Source organism: Pogona vitticeps, chromosome 5 (genome assembly GCF_051106095.1).
Source record: "Pogona vitticeps strain Pit_001003342236 chromosome 5, PviZW2.1, whole genome shotgun sequence".
NCBI classification, from domain to species: domain Eukaryota; kingdom Metazoa; phylum Chordata; class Lepidosauria; order Squamata; family Agamidae; genus Pogona; species Pogona vitticeps.
The window spans coordinates 70,401,718-70,417,500 of NC_135787.1; the positions used below are offsets into that span (position 1 = coordinate 70,401,718).

Sequence of the window (15,783 nt, forward strand, 5' to 3'; positions counted from 1 at the left end):
TGCTTAGTGTATTCTATTCCTATATTTGGCAGGAATCCACATTCAAAAACAGAAACAGAGAAATGAATGCACATTGTAGTCACTTAGGAATTTCTTGAAGATGTAACAGTAAATAGAACAATTATTTGCATTAGGTTACAAGGCACAGTGCCTGCTCAGGGAAAATGCTATTAATGGCAGGTAGCCTGTCCGTTTGAACTCTAGAGAACTCTGACTTATTCTCCATTGTAATTTATATAGATATATTTTTAAAACACCCAACATTTATTTGGACAACCAAGGCTACCCTATTCTAGTGTAGTTACCTTTTCTGTGAGTAATATGGTTACTACAGGTCTGAATGCCCAACAGATCTCCAAGCTTACTGTTGGAGACTGCAACTCCCAGAATACTGGTGGGGGTAAGGGTCCAAAAACTTAACTTTTCCAAAGTATATTCAAGCCTGAGAAAGACAATATTATTTTTAAAGAAAGACAGGGGGATAAAGAAACTTCTAAAGGCAATGAAAAGGCCAGTGGTAGAACCACAAGCTTTGCTACGCTTTCCATGAAGGAATACTGAAGAATTATGAGGTCTTTGTAATAGCTATTTCAGCCCCCCCCCCCCACAATATGGGACCAGTGGGTTCATTTGGAATGTTGTCAGAGGTGCCATCACAAAATGGTTGCCACCATGCATACAAAAACACCATCCACAAAACACCCCCAAAAAGGAAGCTGGCAAGCTAAAAAAATGTTGGCCCAAGAAACTGCATAGAGGTTAACAGGCGGCCTGGTGTGCTGATGTGCCTGATCTGCTGCCACTATCCATCTTTTCTCCTTACGGATTCCTCTGGATCCACACAGAACTCAGAGGCATTTGAAGGAAAGAACATGGAGGTGGCAAGTGGCTACAAGCCAGGGGATTCACTTGGAAGCATTGCAGATTGGCGTGGGGAAGGGGAAGGGGAGGAGAAGCAGGACTTTGATGAGTACCATGGAAGGAGTCTTCCAGTGTCATGGCACCCACAGGCACTATGTTGGATATCCACAATCTATTCTGAGTTAATAAACAGAACATAACAGAAGTTAATAGTTTCTTAATGTATTCGCGAAGGCTTTCACGGTGGGGATCTAATGGTTGTTGTGGGTTTTTCGGGCTCTTTGTCCGTGTTCAGATCATGGCCAAAGAGCCTGAAAAACCCACAACAACCATTAGATCCCCACCGTGAAAGCCTTCGCGGATACATTGAACGCCTCTACGGGGAGGAAACAGACAGACAGACCTGGAGACTGGAAACACTCATAAGCAAGAGAGCAATCAGAACACAGCCAAAGAGCCCAAAAAACCCACAATAACCAGTTTCTTAATAATGCAGTATAACCACCAGCTCTGCACCATGTCTTCAAAACAGCTGCACGGATAACCCACCACCCTAGGCTGCTTCTGAATCTGATTAAGCTAAAAACTCACATCTTTCTCCACCATGTCTGGAACTGCTTATAGTTGTTTTTTTCCCTCTTTCCCCAGATATCCAAAGTTGAAGCAAGTTTGCATGTCTAAAAAGGTGAATGGTATGTTAGGCTGCATTAACAGAAATATAGTCTCCAAATCCTGTGAAGTACTAGTCCCCTTGTATCTGGCACTGGTTAGACCTCATCTAGAGTACTATGTCCAGTTCTAGACACCACACTTTAAGAGCGATGCCAACAAACTGGAACAAGTCCAGAGGAAAGCAACAAAGATGATCATGGGACTGGAAACCAAAGCCTATAAGGAAAGACTGAAACAACTGTGCTTGTTTAGCCTTGAGAAAAGAAGACTGAGGGGGGATATGACAGCACTTTTCAAATACTTGAAAGATAGTCATACAGAGGAGGTGAAGGATCTATTCTTGATCATCCAAGAACACAGGACGTGTCATAAAAGACTCAAGTTACAGGAAGCCAGATTTTGAATATTGGGGGAAAACGTCCTAACTTTTAGGGCATTACAACAATGGAATCAATTGCCTCAGGAGCTGGTGAACACCCCAACACTGGAGGCATTCAAAAGAAAAATGGACAACAATCTGTCAGATCTACTTTGATTCTGATTCCCGCACTGAGCAGGGGTTTGGACTCGATGGCCTTATAGGCCCCTTCCAACTCCATTATTCTATGATTCAACAAAGCCTTTTTTTTTACATTCCCAGAAACATTTAAAATTGCTGCTGCTGCTGCTGCTGTTTTACAGCCTGTCTCCAGAGAGCGCAGGTTGTTTTATATGTGGTCCTCCCAGCTTTATCCTCACAAGAGCCTAGGGAGACTGATGATGCTGAGATGAAAGCTGAACTACTCTACCTAGTCAAAATCCAGTACTCATAAAAACAAACTAAGAGTTCAGCTACGCAGGGAAGCTGTCACCTGTTGATTTGGGTTGATTTTTAGTATTTCATACCATGCTCCTGGCAGTTTCCACTACTGAAATTGTTGTTGTTCACAACTGCACCTTCTAATAACAAAAATCTTCAACTGAATCACAGTCTCCCACCTTATTAACATCGCCCTCTTCACCATCCAATCCTTTCATCCCTCTTCTTCATCCATCCACCCTCTCAACTTCTTCCCTTTTTAACACTATTTATTATTTATTATTTATTTTATTTATTTTACTATGATCCAAAGGGTTCCTTCCAGCACTAGAGTTCTAAGATAATTAAGAGCTGACAGGTGATGCAGCACTGGTCTAATATGACAGTGGTTCTTAACCTTGGGTTACTCAGGTGTTTTTGGACTGCAACTCTCAGAAGCCTTCAACACCAGCCGTGCTGGCTGGGGTTTCTGGGAGTTGCAGTTCAAAAACACCTGAGTAACCCAAGGTTAAGAACCACTGTGATATGAGAATTTATCAGCCTAGTGAAGAGCAGAACTACAGTAACTAAAAGTTTAGTCTGCCTGATGGGAATAGGATAATTTATTATGATGATGGCAGTACTTCTAGAAGTATTATATAAACAGAAGTCAGGATTAGCTATATAATGACATGTGTGAATATGTGTGCATGTGTACATTCATTTAATTGCTCTTTTCTCTTCGTATTGTTGGGAGAGGGTAGCTTTTCCAGGTATGCCAGAATTTTTTTTTCCTTAGTGGTTTGATAGAAACAGAAAAGATCCAGAGGAAAAGGAAATGCTTTGATTTAAAAATTGTGTGTGTGTGTGTGTGTGTGTGTGTGTGTGTGTGTGTGTGTGTGTGTGTGTGTGTGTGTGTGTGTGTGTGAGAGAGAGAGAGAGAGAGAGAGAGAGAGAGAACTGTCTGATTTGACTTGATCAAGACTGATCAAAGAGAAGAAAATACATTCCCTGCAAGTTCCCTCTCTCTAAAATACTTTCTTTTAAATTATTATTGTTGTTAAAATTTAAAACAAAGACTCAACAGAATGGGGATCAAAGATGGCCACCGTATTGGTCTCTCCCCCTCCCTTTCCAATCCAGCAAATTACAAACATCTACATGCTCTCTCCAAATAATTCAGAAAAGCAATTACGACAGTGTAGTGCTACATTTGACAGAAGCATTAAAAAAACAGGGGGAAAATATTCTGAAGGAAGACAGGAGGTGCTTATTGGAGTGGGATGTTCCCGCTGTATTGCCATACCATCATCAATCTCGATGTTCCTTGTGACACACCTGCCACTGCCTCTTTGAGCCGTCTAGCCAAGCAGTTGACCATGCAAAAGGTTTGAGAATACTCACGGTAACCTATGTGTCATGTAGTCATTGGAAAATAACTCAAAACCAACAGTGATAACTGTCACTCAAACAGGAGGATAAATTGCAGTGTGGTCGATCCCTAAGCCATGACTCATAACAATACTTCAGTATATGTATGGAAGCTGTTTAATATACTAGTGAAATTAACAGCAACATTCAATTAATAATATGCCAGATATGTAATTGCTGAATTTTATTCTTGTTCCATTGTCACTTCGAATGTATCTTAAGATTTCTGCCCTTAAGTTTTATCTGACAACGTCCCTATCACATCAGTGGAGCAACACCTAGGCCCTTGGAAGTGATTCACTTCTATGATATAGCTACAACATTTGCAAAGGAATATGCATATGGGGAAAAAATCTACATGTACCTGGGCCAGTAACGACCAACTATAGAGGTGGCAACAGCCACTACTACCACTGCATTAGCAAGTTTCTCCACAGAGACACAAAACACACCATTGACCATTGACCAGACTTTGTAAACTGCATCAGACTATTGTTAATGCAGATCAGACTGTATGTGTGTGTATACATGTATATATTTATTTATTTCCATTTCTTTGTCACCCCATTAGTGTTGCTAGTCTCCGAACAATTTACAATATGCAACACAAAAATATAAAAACATTATATAATAAATTTTAAAAGTACAATAAGTACAATTGAATCCTGTCACTAGCTGAAACTACTTTTCTTCCATATATTGTTCCCCTTCTCATGAAATAAAAATCCAGTAATAAATTGATAAGCTAATCATTTCTGTCTTTTCCGGATATCCAAAATCAACTGCTTAAAGCTGCCCAGTTCACTTTATCTTATGGTAGGGCTGGCCCAGTATGCTGTCCATTTCCCAGGCTGAAGTAAATTCCACGGAATTGGAGGGGGGGATTTTCCTTGTGAGGACCAAGAAGAAGATACCTCAAGTGATACTCAATGGAAGTTTTATATTTCCCTATATGGCCCAGGTCATACAGCTAATGTTCATTATATGAGTGACAAAGTCCCCCCCCCCCGCCTATTAGCATGGCTCTGGTGCGCTGTATCTTTAAGAAAAAGAAAATTTTAAATTGAAAACTTTATCTCAGAAGTAGGAAGAGACAAGAAGGATAAAGGAGGGGAGTTGTTATCTTGTTTTCTTTTTGTTTGGAAGGGAGGTGGGCCAAATAGGGTCTCTCAAGGTGTGTATGCTATGTGGATACAACAGTCACCCCACACGACACACCAGATTTTTATGCAACACTGAAGGGCCCCATTTAGCCCACTCTAGCACATCCCTTGTAAGGGACTGCAAGGGATGTGGTGGCGCTGCAGAAGCCTCTGTGCTGCAAGGTCAGAAGGCCAGCAGTCGTGAGATCGAATCCACATGACGGAGTGAGCTCCCATCGCTTGTCCCAGCTCCCACCAACCTAGCAGTTCAAAAGCATGCAAATGCGAGTAAATAAATAGGTACCACCACAGTGGGAAGGTAACGGTGTTCTGTGTCTAGTCTCACTGACCACGTGACCATGGAAATTGTCTATGGACAAACACTGGCTCTATGGCTTGAAGATGGGGATGAGCACTGCGCCCTAGAGTCAGACACGACTGGACTAAATGTCAAGGGGAACCTTTACCTAGCATATCCCTAACATTCACCACAGTCACTGATTACTCATCCTGCCTTTTTGCCAGTAACTATAGTGGTCCCTGTCATTGTTAACCAGTTGTTTTGACACAATTGATAAAACCATTTTAACATGTAGGCCATGAAAACAACTTAGCAGTAGTTGCCACCGCAGTGATACGGTGATCTCTTTTACAGATGCCACCGTAGCAAATGAATCATTTTGTACAATAATTGTCGCTCCAGAGATGAGAAAATGAGATTTACTCAGGCAGCCTTGAGAAATGATTAAAGAAAAGATGTAATGAAATGGCACAGACAAAATGTTTCTGTTGAAAATAATGGCGCAAAAATAATTTATTATGCAAATCTGCTTCAGGATCATTACTAATATCTGAATCTTTTACTTGTAAACTTGTATTCTGTTCTGCTGGCTCGCATGAAGAATCTGACTCCCCCATAAGACATATGTTTAAAAATGACCTCCACTCCCCACTTTAGTCTTACTTTGTAATTCCCTTTTGGTTACTGGCAGGTGCTGCAAGATCAGTTCCAATATATATGTGCTAGTTAATTTATGCCTAAAACTGCTTAATGTCATTTTCCTTTCCTGAGGCATGATTTATACATCTCCAATTTCAGATAAGTGCTGTCTTATTTATTAGTATGCAACCTAATCTTCAGCACATTTTCCGTAAGATTTAAAAATACAATGTGTGCTCTTTTAATTTGGGTTGTTCTGCAATGACATTTAGACTTACTTTCCTGCTTTCTTATGCTGATGAGTTAAAAATGCCCTCAAGCAATTGCTGCACATGTTTGTATGTGTTGCTCTGTCTGTACATGTCTGCTTTCCCAATTTGGAAACATGGAGAAATAACAGCACCAAAGCTTTGCATTTAATTTGCCCTTGCCTTTATAATTACTTAATGTTCATAAAGCTAGTCTTCCAAGTGTTTAAAGGGCTTCATGTGCATTTTGCTTTTATCAGTTTCATTATAAGCAATCTTTACAACAGCCCTGTAAGTCTCTATTGTTAGGTACCACTGCAGAGTGGAGTGTGTCTCTATGTGCCTGTACATGTGTGTGTGTGTGTGCGCGCGCATGCGCACGTCCATGCACGTGCATGTGCTAAACCTAAGAGGGAGTGGCACCCCTAACTTACCTCACAACTGTATGGCAGAAGTGAGATTCAGCTAGGGACAGCTTGCTTTGTAGCTTAGTATCTTAGCAATGATGCCCCAGCAGCTATCAATCAAAACATCCCAGGCCTGCAACAGGATTTGACACTTTCTGTGTGGTTAGTAGCCTAATAAATGCTATGTGATGGAAATATGGATGCAAACACTGCTCCTGGTGCAGGCCGATGTTTTTTTCATGACAACATGGAGCTACACTGGGGCTGGTGGAATCAAATCCAAACAAACAGTCTCTTTGGTATTAAAAGAGCTCTCTATGTGAAAATATAACTGAAATCTTTATATGAGATCTTGATTTCCTCAGGCTGGTGGTGGAAGAAGGAGCAGCCAAATCTGCTGACAAGCTCATTCTTGGTCTTTAATTTCCTTAATATTCAGAGTCACATGAACTCTTGAAAGGGCTAGATGATTATAAAATCATTATTATTTATAATGGCTCACTGAAGCAAACAAAGATGTGGGGAGGACGGAAAGTTTATAAAGTGTCAGTTTTTAAAAGAAGGAAATAATATTTACTCAGCGAATAAAGAAATATCTATATTAATATCTATATTCATAATAAGAAAAAAAGAATCACTTTTTGTGTGTCTCAAATGTCCAATGTTTATTTAGAATTAACTTTACAGAGATCCTGTACATTAATACTACTATAAAATACCTATTGCACAGATCACAATAATCTTTATTTTTTTAGTCAGTAATAATTTGACTGTGCTTAAAAACAAACAAACGAGAAATATGAAGTGATAGAAGAGTGGATGTTTAGAAGTCTGGGGCCTCAATCTGTGAGCTATGTAACGAGGGAACTTGAAAATTTTATCTTTTTGTACTGTAATTCCTGGAATCTTCCAGCCAACCATTTTGGTAACTTGCCCCAGCTCTTGCCTGCTTCTTCCATGGGTCTCTGAATGGGGAAAAGTCAGTGAAATCCTTAGAAGAATATAATATATTCTTAACTGTCTTCTTACAATAATGAAATTCTGTGATGGCAACCAAAGAAAAGTTCCTCTCACGGAGACAAAAAGTCTACCCACAGCATTACCAGACAAACATTTGTCCATTTATCTTCATGTTGATTCTTGTTGTTAATGTTGATTTTTTTCCCCTTCTTCTGTTGACGGCATGACCTTAGTGCTTAGTCTAATCACAGTGTATTTGGTACACTTTGTTCAGTTGGCAGAGTCATTCCCCTCCCTTCTTTTTTTTGGGGGGGGCATTTTCTTTGCTCACACTGTTTTGTCCCACTTTTTGGGTTGTATATTCACTACATTACTCCTTTATGGCTGTGGAGAGGGGCATGTCCTATTGACTATAATGGTTCAGCATTATTTCCTTCAGGCTCACTCTAGAGTCGTTTGTTTATACAGTAAAAAGTTTTTTTTTTAATGTTATTAGTTTAGTGCTACCTAGGGTAGGAGATGCAGTGGTAATTCACACTGGACATGTCTTGTACTCAGAAGTGAAATACGTCTGAAGACTTTATATCTGGAAAGGGGTGCCATAAATAAGAATAGACTTGATGGCACTCAATTACTGTTATTTACAGTATCATCTCTGTTTGTAGTTTGGGATTTGTTATGTGCTAACATGGTCCTCACTGCTTTTCTCTGTTTCCCACAGATAATTTTGAGAAACCTGCAAGTAGAATTTAGAAGGCAGTAGCTTCCTCCCCTTCTTTCCTTCCTTTGTGACTGGTGTTCTAGAGCTTCATTCCTTTTTTGGACTACAACTCCCGGAAGCTCCCAAAGAGTATTTCAGGGTCTGTTCAGGATTTATATTTCCTCTGAATAGACATATAATCCCTTTTTTTGTGTAATTTTCTTTTAGGGTCATCTAAGTTTGTGGCCATCCCCACTTGTGAGTTAATCCATTATTTAATTAATCACTGTGTGAAAATGCTGTGTGAAATAAGGCAGAACATTGTGGCACTTCTAACAGATTTATTTTCGTGTGATCTTTCATGGATCAAAATCCACTTCTTCAAAAAGAAGGACTGCACACACATGCCCTGTATAGAAATAAATACTGCATTGCTTTTACTGTATTCCTTCTGTCTGACAAAGAGAAGGACCTATTTTCCTTCTCTTGTGAATATACTGGACGATCCTGAGTCCTAGTATTATAGGAGAAGGGGAATGATATCCTCTCTACACTTTCTGTAGAACATACATAATTTATGCACATACTTATCATGTCCCCACTGCATTGTTTTTCTCAACCGAAGTTTCAGATATTTTAATTCTTTCATATAGGAAAAGCTACTCCAGCAGCCCGTTCAAAATTTTCCCCACAATTTCCTGCAATTTGTCTAGATCCAAATAACATTTTTGAGATTGCAGTACTGTGTCATTACCAAATCTATGAAGTAAGTATATATAAAAGTATATTTGTCATTTTATTTTTGATCTCTTTCATAATAAACCTTAGCATAGGACTTGCTTTATTGTTGGAACCAGTTCAAACACCACCAATGACTCTGTGAACACAATATTTTTGCCCCAATGTTCTTCACTTTATATGTGAATCTTTACATTTCCCACTTTGTGGCCATTTACCCATTTAGGACAGATCTTTTTAGATCCTTTTCATAGTTTATCCAGATTTTGCTGTCCTGGATCATTTGGGCTTGTCCAACTCATTGCATATCTCTGAGACTCTGCCCCATCATTTATAATTCATTGGTGGTTATAAAAATACTGAAGTAGCATCAACAACCAATAAAAGAAAATAAATATGAGAAAATAATATTACAAATAGCAGGGGAATATAAGCGATTGATTGATTGACTGACTGACTGACTGACTGACTGACTGACTGACTGACTGACTGACTGATTGATTGATTGATTGATTGATTGATTGATTGACTGACTGACTGACTGACTGACCGATCAATCGATCGATATTATGGTCACTGACCAGCAGATATATTCAAATATTATTATTATATATATATTACAGTTAAAATATACAACCTATTGCTATATGACGACATTTTATAGAATCTCCATAGATTCACTCAGGATAAGCACATGAATAACAATAGCACTCATCTAAGCTGGGATTAGGAGAAAAACGCGGACTACTTTTTAGATACTTCATTTTGTGCTTTAAAAAAACATAAAAATCAGCAATGGATGAGCTTCTCTGGTTATGATAGCTCGCAAATGAAAAAGAGCCTGGACCTAACTCATTACAAGTAACGTGGTTACCTGTAACTAGTTACCTTATGAGTAATTTAAGTAGTATATTACCTTATAAGTAATATAACTATTCTAGAATTGGTTGTTGTGGGTTTGTCCCACATCAGATCCCATCAGAACCATCAGATATTCTAGAATTACTTTTGAGCTTTAAAAAGTAACACCTAGCTGTTTTCAAACATTTTTGTTTTAAAGAACACTTTAAGGCATTTTTAGAACCATTTTGACAGAATTTTTTCAGGTTTTAGGTCATTCTCTTATAAATTCTGATTAGGAAGTAGTGTTTTGTTTTTATCTTTTGTATTTTTACTAGAGGCATACAGGTCTGTGGCTTTGGATTACAACTTCCAAAATGCTTGGTGCTGCTCAGTGGGGAACTCTGGGAGTTTCAGTCCAAAAACATAAATCTGCACACCTCTAATTTTTACAAACATTTCCATCTGCAATATTAGAACAGGTTACCAGAGGGAAGGCCAAGAGTTGTTGTTTAATCGTTAAGGTATGTCCGACTCTTCGTGACTCCATGGGTCAGAGCATGCCAGGCCCTCCTATCTTCCACTGCATCCCGGAGTTGGGTCAAATTCATGTTGGTTGCTTCGCTGACACTGTTCAACCATCTCGTCCTCTGTCATCCCCTTCTCCTCTTGTGTTCACACTTTCCCAACATCAGGGTCTTTTCCAGGGATATTTCTCTTCTTATAAGATGGCCAAAGTATTTGGAGCCTCAGCTTCAGGATCTGTCCTTCCAGTGAGCACTCAGGCTTGATTTCCTTCAAAATGGATAGGTTCGATCTCCTTGCAGTCCAGGGGACTCTCAGGAGTCTCCTCCAGCACCACAACTTGAAAGCATCAATTCTTTGGCAGTCAGTCTTCTTTATAGTCCAGCTTTCACTTCCATACATCGCTACTAGAAAAGCCATAGCTTTGACTATGTGGATCTTTGTCGGCAAGGTGATGTCTCTGCTTTTTAAGATGCTGTCTATGTTTGTCATTGCTCTCCTCCCAAGAAGCAGGCATTTTTTAATTTCGTGGCTGCATCATAATCTGCAGTTATCATGGAGCCCAAGAAAGTAAAATCTGTCACTGCCTCCATATTAATGATAGACGACCAGTTCTTCCCCTTCTATTTGCCAGGAGATGATGGGACCAGTGGCCATGATCTTAGTGTTGTTGTTTTTTTGCGCTCTCCTCTTTCACTGTCATTAATAGGTTCTTTAATTCTTCTTCACTTTCTGTCGTTAGAGTGGTATCATCTGCATATCTGAGATTGCTGATATTTTTTCCAGCAATCTTAATTCTGGTTTGGGATTCCTCCAGTCCAGCCTTTTGCATGATGTATTCTACATATAAGGTAAATATATGAGATTGAGGTGGAAGCTTCAAATGGTGCAGAATGTGGCAGCCAAACCTCTTAGTGGGATGAGAAAACATCAGCATATCTCTCCCACACTGGCTGCTTTGTATTGGCTGCCCATTCATTTCCGCATTGATTTCAAAGTTCTAATTATGACATATAAAGCCCTAAATGGTTTAGGACCTCGTTATTTGGAGGAATGCCTTCTCCCATATAGATCTACTCATATCACTTGTCACAGTCAGGAGGGATGGTTGAGGGGGCCTTACTCCGAGGGAGGCCCAGAAAGAAAGAACAAGAAATCCACCCTTCTCGGCAGTGGCCCCTCTACTATGGAATAGTATTCCATCTGTGATTCGCCAGGCTGCCTCGCTGGGTGTTTTCAAGAGTCAACTTAAGACCTGGCTCTTCAGGTAGGGCTTCCCCATTGTCAATACTTGAGCTTTACTTCTTATTTTAATTTTCTTTCTTTACTTTTTCATTTCATTGCTTTTCCATCTTGAGCTACACTATTATTACTAGGCTTAAATTGTGGTTGTATTGAGTGTTTGAATTGTTTTAATTCTACTTTGTTGTAAGCCGCCCAGAGTAGACTATGTCTAGATGGGCAGGATATAAATTCAATAAATAAATAAATAAATAAATAAATAAAATAAGCAGGAAGACAATATACAGCCTTGTTGTACTCCTTTCTCAATTTTGAAACAATCAGTTGTTCCATATTCAGTTCTAACTGTTGCTTCTTGTCCCACATAGAGATTTCTCAGGAGATAGATAAGGCCAAGAGTACTTCTGTGTATTTTTCTGGACTGGTGGTAAGGACCATGCTGTGCTTCTCCAGGTGAGGGAAACAAATGTCTGGGTGCTGGAAGAGGAAAATGCTAGAAGAGGAATGTGATTGATTGCTAACACACAAAACCGTGGATTATTTGTACAGTCAATGACAAAATAATGGCAACCTGGATGTCAAGATGAAATGAGTAACTCAATGGCTGAAATCCTGTTGTGCAGTTATGCAAATAGCATAACTTTTGGAAGTGAATTGCTGTAAATTAAGAATATCCATCCAGGGTCACACAACTTGGTGTGCAATACATAAGGTCTATGGAGAATTCTTAATGCAATTCATGTCTAAACAAGACTGTGGTGTCCGCCCAGGTCATGAATATTCAAGCGCTATCTGCATAGACCAATGGGAGTGCTGGAGGGGTGGAGTCACAAGATATGGAGATAGAGAGATTGGGAGTTTTGAGTTAGAAAGATAAAGAGTTTTGGAATTTGGTCAGAGGAGTGATGGTTGAGAGTGGAAAAGGAGAATGTTTGTTTAAGAGTTAACAACATTGCTTGTTCTGTCAACACCTGTATCAATAAACAATTTCGATTTGATGTATTCTCGAAGGCTTTCACAGCCGGGATCTGATGGTTGTTGTGGGTTTTTCGGGCTCTTTGGCTGTGTTCTGAAGGTTGTTCTTCCTAATGTTTCGCCAGTCTCTGTGACCAACATTTTCAGAGGTTCTAACTCCTGTCCTCTGAAGATGCCGGCCACAGAGACTGGCGAAACATTAGGAAGAACAACCTTCAGAACACGGCCAAAGAGCCCGAAAAACCCACAATAACCAATTTCTATTTGGTTCTTTTAAAATAATATATGGCCTGGTCATCTATCATTAATATTAGGTAATGTTGATGTAGTAAAAAGAATAAAAATATTAGGTAATGTTTATGTAATCAACTGGTGGCAGCTGAGGGGCACGTAGCTTGAGCTCTTTGTTTGGTGAAACAAGCAGGGACCACGTGGGAATAGTGATAGTGACACTGTTTTTGTAACTGTGCAACAGGATTTCAGCCAATATGTGAAACAAGTTCTTTTTTTTTAAATGCCATGTTCTGAACTCTGAAATGGGAGGAGGGGTTAAAATGAGAACACCCTCTCTCTTGTAACCACTTGCCTGAGTTCAACATGTGGGAAGACCCAGAGAAAGACCTTAGAAGAAGAGCTTACAATGTAGGCAATTTATGAGAAGATCCCATAGTTAGGTACTGTATACCCAAATTTAGTAAGCTCAAATCAGTCAAAAGCATATGCCCATCATGACAAAATAAACATAGTTGTAAGTAAGACTAATTACTAAAAAATTCCAGCAGGAGAGGATCTGCTTTCTTCCCTATAATCTGAAATGGAAATGGTGAGGGCAGCCTTCTTGTACTGAGAAGACGTTAGCAAAACAGGGTCAGTTCAAAGACTAAACAAAAGGACTCTAGTTGAAAAGACTGTGCAATAGCTCTTTGTTTACAGTAGCTAGCAATTGTCCACAACACCTCAGAGCTCAGGGTATCAACTAGCAGCCAGTAAGTCCAAAGGAATTAGCACCTTGTTATCTCTTCCCAGACATCACAAGCCAAAACACTGACCATGGAAAATTATCTGGCTAAAACATCTGCACTGAGGTAAAGAGCAGCGGCCCTATAATCAGGCAACGTCAGGTGACTGCCTGAGGCTGCACGTGCTGGGAGATGGCCCTGCCAGCCCCTGGTTTTCCTCCCTCTATCTTGCGACCCTGGCTGTTCCCCTCTTTTAGAGGACAAAAGCTGTATGTGTTACATGTTCTGTCCTGGTCCTCCTAAACGAGACTCTTGCCTCACATGTGACAGAGGACATTAAATTAGGATTGCCAAGTTTCAAGGCACTGACTGGAGTCTTGGGATATCGCTGTGCTTCTCGAAGTGGAGAAATGAATCTCAGAGTGAATGGAGAAGAAGATGATTTATTTTTGTGTTTGAGGTGGTGGCTTCAAAGCCTGGACACTCATCTATATCCATTACAAGGTTCATGGACTGTCACAAAGGTGATTGTATCAGTGTTGTGATTTATTTATTTATTTATACTTACTTACTTACTTACTTACTTACTTACTTACTTACTTACTTACTTACTTACTTACTTACTTACTTACTTACTTACTTACTTACTTACTTACTTATATCCCACCTATCTGGTCTTGCCACCACTCTAGGCAGCTTACAAACACATAAGACAAACCAATAAATATAAAAAAGAATTATTACATTAAATAGCTCGTTCTTATAACATTAAATAGCAGTGTTGCTTGCACAACCCTGGCACACCAAAAAGAACAGGAGTGAAGTAAGGGGTCTGGGGAGAGCCAGTGGGTGTATATATTTCAGTCTGTCATCACACTGGTCACAAAGAAGGGAGCAGGGAGACATTACAACCTGTGAACCTTCTTGTTGCACATATCTTGGCAGCAACAGAGCGGAAAATATTCGCTGATCTTATCACGAGTCTCAGCAGCAAGTTGGAGCTTTGAAAAAAAAAATCATTATACTGTATATCAGTGGACTGTGTGAGATTCAAGCCTAAGCAAGAATGGTAGCAACTGCTGCTGCCACAGCTGGGCACATTTCCCTGCTGGACTAGCTGTCAAATAAGTAGGGCTTTCCTTCTCCCCCCTCCCCCATGGTTCCAGACTGTCATCCTGCCCAGTTAGCTAGGATAGACCTAGATTCTGGCCCCATTTATCTGGATTCCTCTCTTGCTCATTTCCAAAATCTGCTGGCCCGTAAGGAGTTCCAACCCTCCTCTAAACCCTTGCTTGCTTCACCCCACGACATAAGAAGATCCTGCCTTGTGACATCTGGAGCGCCTCTTCCTGTGCCATCACAAGTTCTTTACCCATAAGTCATAAAAGAAATGGGATGCTGCCAATCTAGCAACCCTAGAAACTATCCTTACTGTAAAGTAAGATTGTGCTACCATGTATTAGTGAAGGCTTTCACAGCCGGGATCTAATGGTTGTGGGTTTTTCGGACTCTTTGGCCGTGTTCTGAAGGTTGTTCTTCCTAACATTTCACCAGTCTCTGTGGCCGGCATCTTCAGAGAACAGAAGTCAGAAACTCTGAAAATGCTGGTCACAGAGACTGGCAAAACATTAGGAAGAACAACCTTCAGAACACGGCCAAAGAGCCTGAAAAACCCACAACAACCATTGTGCTACCAGTCCAGATAGCTCTTGTATATGGAATGGAGAAGGGGCACCATCTTGTCTTTACCTCAAGTAGCAAATATCTTGTCAGGAGATTAAGAAGAGAGATATGAGGAACGGGAGAGGAAAAAGTATTAGAGGATGGTAGATGATGACTGGCTTCTAAAAGCTATTATGACTTGTTTCTTCCCCTTGTATTGATTTCAGAGATCTGCAGGCAAACAAGCGCTGCAGACATAACTGCTGTGCTTGCTATGATCAGACGGAAGGGGCAGAGAAGAAGAAGAAGAAGAAAACAGGCAGAGAAGGGGCAAGGTGAGGGAGGAGTTGACTCATACCACATTCAGACCTCCTCCACCTCAGGGATAGTGCCACTACAATAGCACACAGCTAGTTCATGTCAAGACCAGTCCAAAATGATTTCCAGCACCCATTGTGGTATTTGGTTTCAATACAGGTTCGTGTACTGCAGTGTCAGCTCAACTAACCCTCAGCCATCTTGGGTAGTTAGGACTGTGTTCTTCATCTTTAAAGCACCATAAGAGTCTTTCTCATTTTTGCTGCAACTCAGTAACATGGTGACCCGCTTGGAAATTTCTAAGAAGAGCAACATAGTCAGGCCAGCTCTCCAACAAACTCCTACAAAGAGCCCTCATAAAAACTGAAGATTGTTGATATGCCTT

General features: G+C 40.2%; 1 long non-coding RNA gene across 1 annotated transcript in view; it reads left to right on the forward strand.

Annotated features, from left to right (window-relative positions):
• LOC144589615 (uncharacterized) overlaps window positions 1–15,783 on the forward strand; it is a 33,445-nt gene that overhangs the window by 16,946 nt on the left and 716 nt on the right. Inside the window, exons 1-2 of the long non-coding RNA XR_013545837.1 lie at window positions 1–13,942; window positions 15,308–15,783. The exon at window positions 1–13,942 is cut by the window's left edge and continues 16,946 nt beyond it; the exon at window positions 15,308–15,783 is cut by the window's right edge and continues 716 nt beyond it. This is a non-coding gene — a long non-coding RNA (uncharacterized LOC144589615). The remainder of the gene's footprint in view (window positions 13,943–15,307) is intronic.